The sequence below is a fragment of the Dipodomys spectabilis genome, unplaced genomic scaffold (assembly GCF_019054845.1).
Source record: "Dipodomys spectabilis isolate Male_0828 unplaced genomic scaffold, ASM1905484v1 ptg000315l, whole genome shotgun sequence".
NCBI classification, from domain to species: Eukaryota; Metazoa; Chordata; class Mammalia; order Rodentia; family Heteromyidae; genus Dipodomys; species Dipodomys spectabilis.
In genome coordinates, this window is record NW_024870992.1 from 494226 (window position 1) to 506455 (window position 12230).

Genomic DNA, 12230 nt, shown 5'->3' on the forward strand with positions numbered 1-12230 from the left:
CCCGGGAAGATAGCAGAGGAGAAGCTGGAAGCTAAACAAGCTCTCACATAGAAAGCAGTTTAAGTGCTCCAGTGAACAGTCCTAAGCCAGAGAATCACACCAAGTGTGCATCACAGTACTAAGAGTTAGGCCAAAGCGGGAAAATCCAGGCAAGGAGACAAATCTGAGCACTTGCCAGCAGCCATGATTTCAGCTAAGGCGGGTATGGTGGCAGCCGTAGCCGCCATAGCTGCAACACAGAGAGTCTAGGACAAAGGCAGCAGATTCAGCAGGAGAGAGGATTCTACTAAACACCAGCAAGAACTGACAAGGAGCAGACATCATTCTTCAGATCACAGACCAGAGATGACCCAGGAACCAGACTCCTGTGTGAGTAGAAGACTGACTTCCTCTCTCCTTCTAAGGGAGCAGAGAAGGGAAGGCTACCCCTCCCTGCCCACTACCGGAGATCTCCATCTTTGATACTGGCAAAGGCCTGGCTGATCAGCTAGCTCCAACTCAGTCCTTGGATGAAAACAAAAAGTCATTTAGCAGGTCACAGGAACCTAAACTGACCTGCCAGGTTCAGCTCCACCCAGGGAAAATTCACCCAGCCCAAGAGTGGCTTTCTTCATTAGGTAAACAGAGCCAGAGGCTGCCCCTCCCTACAACAGCCTAGACAATCAATTGAAATTCAGTAACAATAAACCCTGAGAATGGCTCCTGGCTGGGATTTGTAACTGCCTCAGAAGATAGCCCCTCAGGAAAACGCTACTGTTTGCTGAAAGGCCTCAACTCTGCCCAGAACCTAGCCCCATCACAGCATTTCCAAACTAAAAGAAACAGCCATCACCCTCTTTTGTGATACTTAAAGCAGATCTCCCTCCCATTGAACTAGCCTGGGAGGAGGATGACAAAATCCTGGGTAAAGCAAAGCATTTTTTTGCCTGCTCAAACAAACTGACTTAAGAAACAATCAAGCTACAGGAAAATCAAACACCACAAGCAGACCAGAGACTCCAACAAGAGACTGGTTATGGACACAAGGGAGGTACAGGATCTTCCCATCTCACCCCAAAAAAGCAAAGAACTCTTTTTTGGTACCTTTTATTAAAATTTTTAACATTTTTAATTTAAAAAATTGTTTTCTATTAACTTTTTTTTCTTCCTCTTACAATTTTTATTTTAGGTTTATATGTGTGTGTGTGCTTTTTTCACTTTTATTTAGCTCTACTGTCCTTTTGATCCTTTTTTCCTTTCTTTCTCATTCTTTTCACTTTTTCTTCTCTTTTGTTCTTTTTTTGCGTGATTTAATCGCTGTTCTGCTCATTCTCAGATATACCTGTATTCGATTATTAGACCTTATAACCCAGTGTATACACACTTAATCCAGAAATTTATTACTGAATTCAAAACCTCTTAGACTTAAATTCCTTAATAGCCGTACTACCTGTATATACCTATACAAAATTTTAAGCATTTTTATTTTTTAATTTTTCATGTCTCCTTTCTATCCCTCCATTTCTGTTATCCTATTCCCATCCTAATCTGAATATTACGTTTTTAATTTGCATAATTTTTAAGTGTTCCATTGTTTAATTTTTGTTTTACTATTTTTCCTTGTCTTTTTTTCTCTTTCTTTTTTCCCCGGTCTCTACTATCATTCTATCCAACCTATTTCCTGCTTTGAGATTAGGACTAAGTTAGCTCTCCCTCTACCTTTCCAGAACCCTCTATTCCTATTTATACCCACATCTCTCGCTAAACCTAATAACTTCTGGTTTGCCAAATTCTTCTCTGCAGTTTGTAGCTTATTAATACATAGTTGTTTGATGTTGAAAAATATATCTGTTGAACTAGATTATATCTGCAGGTTTTGACTTTGCAATTACATACTTTGTTGATGCTTGCCTTAAGATAGTTTTCTAGCACAAAAGTGGTGTTACTCTCATCCCAAATGGACAGAATAAGCAGGAAAAACACAAGAAAAATGGCAAGTCCGGGTATCTCAACTTCCACTCATGATAATCAGTGGACAGAACAGGTAATGAATAATCCAGAGGAGAGCTCCCAAAAAGCTCTACAAACACTAATGGTAAACATGGTAAATAAAAAGATTGAAAACCTGCAAAGGACTCTGTGTGAGCATGATAGGGAGAGAGAGGATGCAAACCAAAGATCAAAACAGGAAGCTCATTGGTGTGAGGAAGCTACTCAAAGATAGATAAAGGAATTGTATGAGCAGCTTGAGAACACTCAAAGAGAAATAAAGGAATTGTGTGAGCAGGCTGAGATCAGGCAAAGAGAACCACAGGAATTGCATGAATGTGAAGAAGCTAATCAAAGAGTAATACAGGAAATGAGAGAGCAGGATGAGAATAGACAAAGATCACTAGAGGCATTCATGGAATCCATAAAGAGAGAGCTGAAAGACATCAGGGAGTCCACAAAGGGAATGCTGAATGGATGCCAACAGAAGGAATGGGAGTCCAAGGAAACCATAACCAATCAAATAAGTGATTTGAGAATAAACACTGAACACCAAATTAAGGAAGTAAAAAATTTCGTATAAGATCTAAAACAAAGATCCAACAAAGAATTTGAAGCCACAAACAGCGACCAAGTAGAAGGAAAAGAAAAGAAAAGTAGAAAGTGTGGATAGTAGGATGGACCATGCAGAAAAATCCTGAGGAAAGAAGACAGCCTAGATATTATAAAGAACATACAACCATCCATGACAAATCCAAGAAATATGATAGATCTATTCAACACTCAACCCTTGGAAGATACCATTAGAAGGCCTAATCTGAGGATAATGGGTGTAGAAGAGCACCTAGAGCCAGAAGTCAATAGTCTAGGAAATTTGTTTAACAGGATCCTAGCAGAAAACTTCCAAAACATGCAAAAAGATAGGCCTATTCAGATACAAGCTTTTAGAACTCCCAATAGACCAGACCAGAACAGGACATCCCATTGTCACATTATAATATGCACAGGATCAATTCACACCAAGGAAAAGATCCTTAAAGTTGTCATGGAGAAAAGATCAATCACCTATAAAGGGAAACCAATTAGAATCACCTCAGATTTCTCAGCAGAGACAATCAAAGCAAGAAGAGCCTAGAATGATGTAAGCCATGCCCTAAAGACAAACAACTATCAACCAAGAATACTTTATCCAACTATACTCTCCTTAATATTTGGAGGTCAAATAAAAGCCTTCCATAGCAAAGAAAAGTTGAAACAATATATCTCCACCAAACCAGCCCTACAAAAGAATCTTAAAGATGTCCTACACAGTGAAAACCAACAAGACCACAATAAAGGCCAAGAAACAGAACCCAAACTGAGAATCCAAGAACCATAGAAAGAACACAGTTGCCTCAGCCACGAAGAAGTTGGATAAAATGGCAGGAACTCCCAAATACGTCTCAGTTCTATCTCTCAACATTAACGGACTTAACTCATCAATTAAGCGACAAAGTCTGTCTACTTGGATTAAAAAGCAAGATCCTTCTATCTACTGCCTTCAGGAGTCACATCTTGCCCACAAAAACAAACACATTTTCAATTTTAAAGTCTGGAACAAAATCTACCAAGCAAATGGCCCCCATAATCAGGAAGGAATTGCAATCCTAATATCCGATAAAATAGACTTTTAATATTAGTGAAAAGTTCGGTGCATAGTAATTAAGGGATCACTCAGGAGGATATTACAATTCTAAATATCTATTTGCCAAAAAACGGAGCACCCTAATTTATCCAAGAAACACTACTTTCCCTCAAATCCCACATAGATCCAAAGACATTAATTGTTGAGGACTTTAACACACAACTTTCCCCACTAGATAGAAGAACTTCGCAGAAACTCGACAGAGAAACCTCAGATATAAACAGCTGTATAAACCAACTAGATTTAACAGACATCTACTGAATATCTCACACAGCAGCTTTAGACAATACGTTTTTCTCAGCAGCACATGGAACATTTTCCAAAATAGACCACATTTTAGGCCACAAAGCAAACTTGTCCAAATTCAGAAACATTGAAGTTTTACCTTGTATTCTCTCAGACCACAAGGGGATAAAATTAGAACTCAACACCAAAAGCCACCAAAGAAAGTCATGTAACACATGGATCCTGAAAAACACACTGCTGAATCATGAGTGGGTTATGGAAGAGATTAGAAAGAAAATTCAAATGTTCATGATATTCAACAAAAATGAACACACCAAGTACTAGCTCCTCTGGGACACAACAAACGCAGTATTCAGAGGCAAGTTTATAGCTCTACACAAACAAATTGGAGAGATCTGAACCAATTTAATGAGACATCTGAGCCTCCTTGAAAAAGAGCAGTAAGATAAGCACAATCCAGTAGATGGAAATAAATAATTAAAATTAAATCAGAATTAAATGAAGTGGAATGTAAAAAAAAATAGAAAAAAACCAGAGTTGATTCTTCGAAAAAAATAACAAAATTGACATACCCTTAGCAAATCTTATCAGAAAAAGAAGAGAACACACCCAAATAAACTCAGAGATGAGAATGGAAGCATCATCACAGAAACAACTAAGATTCAGAACATTATAAGGGAATACTTCTCAAAACTTTATGCTAATGAGTTTGAGAACTTGGCAGAAATGGACCTTATCCTAGCAAATACTAACATGCACAAACTAAGCCAAGATGAGTCAAACTATATTAAAAGGCCTGTATCAAGCATTGAAATAGAAACAACAATAAGAGACCTCCCATCTAAGAAAATCCCAGGACCAAATGGTTTTACAGCGGAATTCTATAAGGCCTTCAAAGCAGACATCACACCAATACTCCTCGAACTCTTCAATGAAACTGAAAGAAAAAGTTCACTACTGAACTCATTCTATGAGGCCATCATAACACACATCCCAAAACCAGGAAGGGACTCATCAAAGAAAGAGAACTATAGAACCATTTCTCTGATGAACACTGATGCAAAGTTTCTCAACAAAATTTTGGCCAATCGACTTCAACAATTCATAAAAATAATCACATACCACGATAAAACAGGATTCATTTCAGGGATGCAAAGCTAGTTTAATATACTCAAATCAATCAATATAATTCATCACATCAACAGCAGCAAGTATAAGAACCACATGGTTATCTCAATAGATGCAGAAAAAGTTTTTGACAAGATCCAACACACTTTTATGATGAAGGATTTGGAAAAATTAAGAATCCATGGAACATTACTCAATACAATAAAGGCTGTATATGACAAACCTATAGCCAGCATTATACTTAATGGTGAAAAACTAAAGCTATTTCCTCTTTACTCAGGAATGAGACAAGGATGCCCACTCTCTCCACTTGTCTTCATTCGAGTATTGGAATGCCTAACTAGAGCAATAAGACAAATGCAAATACAAGAGGGATCCAAATATGGAAAGAAGAATTAAAACTCTCCCTCTTTGCAGATGCCATGATCTTGTATTTAAAAAACCGCAGTGTCCACTCCAAAATTACTCAAAACTTTGGCAAAGTAGCAGAGTATAAAATTAACACTCAAAACTCAATGCCTTTTCTGTATGCCAACAAAAAGGAAAGTGTGGCTGAAATTAGAAAAACAAATCCATTTGTAATAGCCCACAAAAAAATACCTAGGTATTAACTTAACCAAAGAAGTGAAGGACCTCTATGATGAAAACTTTAAATACCTGAAAAAGGAAATCAAAACTGAACTTAGAAAGTGGCAAAAACTCCCATGCTCCTGGATTGGAAAGATCAACATCGTGAAAATTGCAATATTTCCCAAGGCTATCTAAAAATTCAATGTGATACCTATCAATATTCCAACCTCATTCTTCAAAGAAATAGAACAGGCAATCAAAAAATTCATATGGAACAATAAAAGACCCTGAATAGCAAAAATGTTCCTTAACAGAAAGAACTTTGCTGGAAGAATATCAATACCAAATTCAAATTCAACTACAAAGCCACAATAATCAAAACAGCTTGGTACTGGCACAAGAACAGACCTCAGGACCAATGGAATAGAATTGAAAACCCCGAAATTAACCTATAGACCTATAGCCATCTAATCTTTGATAAGGGAGCTAAAAAAATAGAATGGAAGAAAGACAGCCTCTTCAGTAAATGGTGCTGGCAAAATTGGTTCACTACTTGTAGAAAACTAAAGCTAGATCCTTATATATAACCCTCTACCAGAATCAACTCCAAATGGATCAAAGAACTTGGAATAAAAGCAGACACTCTGAAAACATTATAGGATGGAATAGGAGAAACCCTAGGCCTTGTTGGCATAGGCCAAAATTTTCTTAATAGAGACCCAGAAACAAAAAAAATCATAGAAAGGTTGGACAAATGGGATTGCATAAAATTGCAGAGCTTCTGCATGGCAAAGGACATAGATAGCAAGGTTAATAGAAAGCCCATGGATTGGGAGAAGATCTTCACTAGCCATAAAATGGACAAGTGTCTCATTTCTAAAATATACCTGTAACTCAAAAATTTAAATCCCCCAACAAATCTTCAAAGAAACAACTGCCCAATAAATAAGTGGGCTAAAGACTTAAAGAGAAACTTCTCTGAAGAGGAAAGAAGGATGGCCAATAGACACATGAAGAAATGCTCAACCTCCCTAGTCATAAAAGAAATGTAAATCAAAACAACATTGAGATACCACCTCACCTCAGTTAGAATGGCTATAATCAAGAACTGTAATAACAACAGATGCTGGAGGGGATGTGGACAGAAGGTAACACTACTGTATTGTTGATGGGAGTGTAAACTTGTTCAACCAGTTTAGAAATCAGTATTGAGGTTCTTCAAAAGACTCCACATAGAGCTCCCACGTGACCCAACATTCTCACTTTGGGTATTTTCCCGAATGTTCACAAACAAGACCACACTAGAGTTTCCATCAAAACTATGCTTATTGCATCATTAGTTACCATAGCTAATATATGGAACCAACTCAGATGGCCCTTAGTAGATGAATAGATCAAGAAAATGTGGTATATATACACACTGAAATTCTATGCCTCCATCAGAAAGAATGACATTGCCCCATTTGTTAGGAAATGGAAAGACTTGGAAAAAAATTTATTAAGTGAAATAAGCCAGGCCCAAAGAAACATAGGTCCCATGGTTTCCCTTATTTGCAATAACTAGTATATGTCTGAGACAAACAGAAACTGTCAGACAAGTTGATGTGAGGGAAATGAACCCTAAGATATATATTCTAATGTTATTTCCTTCATGTGATTGTTTCTAACACATTTAAAAGAGTATTTCTTTTTTGCTTTGTATGTCCCTCCCCCACTGTACAAACCCTGCTTTCACTGTACTTGATGTTGGTATAATTTGTGGAGGGGAAAGGAAAAAACAAATCGTTTAAATAATAGAGATACAGCTGGACCCATTACAACAATGAGATGTACATGTCATTATGTCGAAAACAAACTTTAAAATTTTGGTGTGGGGGGGGGAAGATTGGGTGGGGAGAATGGAGAGGACAGGAAGTTATGGGAAGGGGAAACAAAGGAGGAGGGTACAATGTTTGATAAGGAATGTACTCATTATCTTACCCATGTAATTGAAACCCCTTTGTACAGTATTTTCACAAAAACAAAAAACTAAATTTAAATATGGAATGAAATTAGTTCCAATAATGCATTGCATTAAGGTATTTAGAAATAACTTATATGTGCATAAGATTTTTTTTTAAAATTTAATGTTTATTTTTTGTGAGCATACTGTACAGAAGGATTACAATTACATGGACAAGATAATGAGTACATTTCTTATCAAGCATTGCAGCCTCCTCCTTTGTTTACCCTTCACATCTCTTCCCAGCCTCCACCCACCCCCCCTCACCCAGTCTCCCCCTCCAAAGATTTTTTTATTGGAAATGAAAGGATATTGGAATTAGGTTCTCTACTTTTTTTTATTTTTTGTGAACATACTGTACAGAGGGGTTACAATTACATCGGCAAGATAATGAGTACATTATCGTAAAGTTCGTTTTCAACATGACAACTTGTACTTCTCATTGTTGCAGTGGGTCCACCTGTATCCTTAAACGACTTGTTTTTCCCCATCTCCTCCACAAATTATACCGACATCAAATATAGTGAAAGCAGGGGTTATACTGTGGGGGAGGAACATACAAAGCAACAAAGAAATAATCTTATAAATGCGTTAGAAACATATGCATGAAAGAAAAAAACATTTAAATGCATATCTAAGGGTTCATTTTCATAACATCACATTATCTGACCTTTTCTGCTTGACTCATACATATACTAGATATTGCAAATAAGACAAACCATGGGACCTATATTTCTTTGGGCTTGGCGCTACATTTTAAGCAATTTGCTTAAAAGAATAGGCAAAATAAAATTTACATTTGCAGCAGATTTGACACATTAACTTTTGTATATTGAAAGGGAAACAAGCCTCAACAATATGTCAATTTTCTCTTCTTATTTATCTCTAAAGGTTTATGCTTCTGGTCTCTTAATATTATAACTTCAAAAGAGTATGTTTAGCTAGTTGTAAAGGGGTTTTGCTTCATCGTGTCAGTTTTGAATAAAGTGTATGTGCATTTCAATATACAGTGCATCTGGATCATTTTCAAACTTCACATTTTTCTTCCTTCCTTTACCCCAACCCCACCTATCCCTTCATGTTTCCTACTTATATTCTGACATGTGTACATTGAATGTTATAACTGTATTAGTCCACCATTTCCCTCTCCATTCTTCTACACTACTCCCTTTAGCCCAGATCCCCTTTTTCAGACTTGTTTCAACTTCATGGTATTTTGTTAAATATCTCTACTTTGGCATTTGGCTATGGGCTTGCCACATCCTCTCTTTCATTTTTGACCTACATAAATGAATATATTTCTCCACATTTCTAATCTCTGAATGGGTAAGATAGATCTCCTTTACTATTCACCTTCTGTCCTAAATTTAGAATTGGACTTTCAGGGCCATCCGATAGAGCATTTTTATTCTCTACACACTGAAGATGGAAGGGAAATAATTTCCATGCTGTCAGCATTATGTTATCCATCATGAATTCCCATCATTTTTCACTTCAGCAGTCTAAATATAAAGTCATATTTTCTGCATTATATTCACACAGTATAAGTGAATATCAAGGGTAATTTACCTAGTATTGAAGTTTAGGGACGATCTTCAATTTCTGATGATAGAAGCAGGAATCAGTTTTAATTTTCAGATTCCTCTATGTAGTGAGCCCGGCATTCTTCTAAATTTTCGATAAATTTCGAGTTACTTTTTGTTAATAATTTAAAAAGTTTTATTTCAGTATTTGAAATGCTGCTCCAATTATTTTAAAAGTTTCACAATAAGTTAGACTGAACTTTTTCCTCCCATGTTCCCCACTAGTTCAGATTAAATCTCCTTTCGCTTTATTTTTTGAGAGACCAAGGGATAAGGGTAAACAGAGAGATGATCATTACTCAGATATCTCCTTCCTCTTCTGTTTCTGTGGTTTTGTTGAGAGGAAGACTGGAGCAGGGAACAAGAGTGATGCTTGACTTCACCATACAAGGGAGCATTCCTGGCATGTCAATTATTGTTTCTCAGAATCACTGAAATTGCTTACTCTTGCCTTCTGACAGTAACCTAACTGTGGCTTCCTTGGTGCAGAGGAAGCACACTAACAGTTATTACCCATAAATTGGTATTTTATATCTCAGCTTACTACTACCAAAAATAAAAAGCTTTGGCTACATAAATGCAAAGGTACTGATTGTCCAACAAAACCTTAGTGAGGAGTAGACAATTCTACTCATCTACCCCCCCCTCTCGTATCCTCCCTTCTATTACCCTCCCCTCATTTAACCTCCCTTCCTTTCTTCTTTCTTTGTGTCTCTGTCCTGCATATTCATCTCTATCTTCTCTCTTTTTCTCTTCCAGTAGCAAGTGCTTTGGTTTATCAGAAAACACATAAATAATTGAACAAATATTTTCTTCTCCTCTTTTTGTGATTTTTTATTCTTAAGAAGTGAGTTCTAGCACAGCACCAGTGGCTTACACCTAGATAGTCGGTAGGTTCAAATTTGACAATTGCAATTCGAAGCTATTCCAAGTAGATAATCCTAAGAGATTCTTTTCTCCACTTGTGGTAAATGGAAGAAGTGAAGGTGTGGCTCAGGTGGTATAGAGCAAACATTGAGAATTAAAGCCCAGATAGAGCTCAAGGCCAGGAGTTCAAGTCCCAGTACCAGCACAATATTAAAAAAAATGAGTCCTTTTTCTTTGAAAAGGGATATTTCTCCAAAAATTCATACCCAGGACAATTTTCAAGGTCCAAGACTCTTTTTAAGGCTCTTTCACATCTTAAACTGATTCCTCTGCTTGATTCATATTATGAAAAATAGGAGTCACACTTCATAATATAAAGTATGCACATTATTGAACAGTTCTTACCATTTTTAATGTAAAGGAAGCATGAGAGAAGAATTCATCTCACTTGGGTGAGTTAGGCTTGACTCACTGACAGACTATTGCTAGTAAATGAGGGTCTGTTTACATGTAAAGAAGTCTATATAGATGTGTTTCTAGGAGAGAGAACAAGCTACCTATTTCCAAGTTTGAATCAGATTAAGTTTATTCCTATGATATGGTAAAGAGAAGCTCATCTCATACAACACTATGCAGACAATAATTTCAAAAATATTAAAAACCAAGGTCTATGTTTTGAACAGCTAAATTTTCACAAACAAAAAACAGTTTTTTGAGCCAAGAAAATATGTTAGAGCAATAGGAACTATATTAAATATAGTTAATGGCTGAGTGATATGTGTAAAAGAGTTCTGTAATCACAACTAAACTATACATTTTTTCATAATGTCCCTAACAAGAATCTCTTAGATAGGCCTTGCTAAATCTGTCATAGAGCGCTGTGTTTATGCAATTGTCAGGTTTGTTTAGGGTCCAATATCTTCCACAGTTGCTTGGGTTGCAAACTGCTCTGTCGGGAAACACATGTTGTCTTGCTAGATACCTACGATTTTTGTGCCACTGTGAAAAGTTATTGTTTTTCTTCTTGTAATTATATCTGTCAGTGTGAAGTCCTTTCATGATAAGAATAATAGTTTCTGTACCCTTTGTTACACTAACAAATCTCAGATATAAGTATAGTCGGGTGCCCATGGCTCATGCCTATAATCCTAGCTACTCAAGAGGATGAGATCTGAGGATCACAGTTCAATGCCAGCTCAGGCAGGAAATTCCATGAGATTCTTATCTCCAATAAGGTACCAGAAAACTGGAAGTAGCACTATATCTCAAGCGGTAGAGCTCTTGCCTTGAGCTGAAGAGCACTTGGACAGCACCTAAGCCCAGTGTTCAAGCCACATGACTGACCAAAAAAATATCTGTCTGTCTATCTATCTATCTATCTATCTATCTATCTATCTATCTATCTATCTATCTATCTATCTATCTATGATGAGTTGAATTACATTTAAATATAAATCAATATTTGTGATACACATTTAAAATATAAGTAAATATATGATGTATTTGTAATATATACATATATTTACATATATAAGATCATATTATACCTGTATGTTTATAAATACACTTGTAATTTATATCCAAAGAGTACATCTGAAGATTTTCGGGAAAATGTAGAGTGTCTAAAGGGTTACTACTGACCCGCCATACTTTCAATCATTTTTTTCTACTTATTACAATGTCTGGAGTACTAAGACTGAATGATTATGAAACAGAGTTGTTGTTTTATTCCTTACGATTTTGGATTAGAAACATCTACTTACTTGGTATAAAACCTACCAAAATGTGATCTTGAAATCACACTCCACAAACTGGACATATACATCAATTTAGCAACTTACAGGTCTCAAACTTTTATTTGAGCCTGTATCTCACATACATTCAGTTTCCTTCGAGTCAGCTCCATGTACAAACATGCCTAGATTTTCATGCTCACATACATCACCATACTCACATGACATACTAAATGTAACATTGTAATAAATATATATATATATACTGAAAAAGAACACCTTTGTAAATGTAATTAAATTTTATTTTTAAATACAATGCATTATTGAAATACTGATGAAAGAGCAGCTGAGAGATGTTTCAAATAGTAGACTGCCTGCCTAAAGAGCATGTTTCTTATTCCAAACATCATTATTTCCATCCTTCTTTCTCCCACATAAAAAAGCATAAA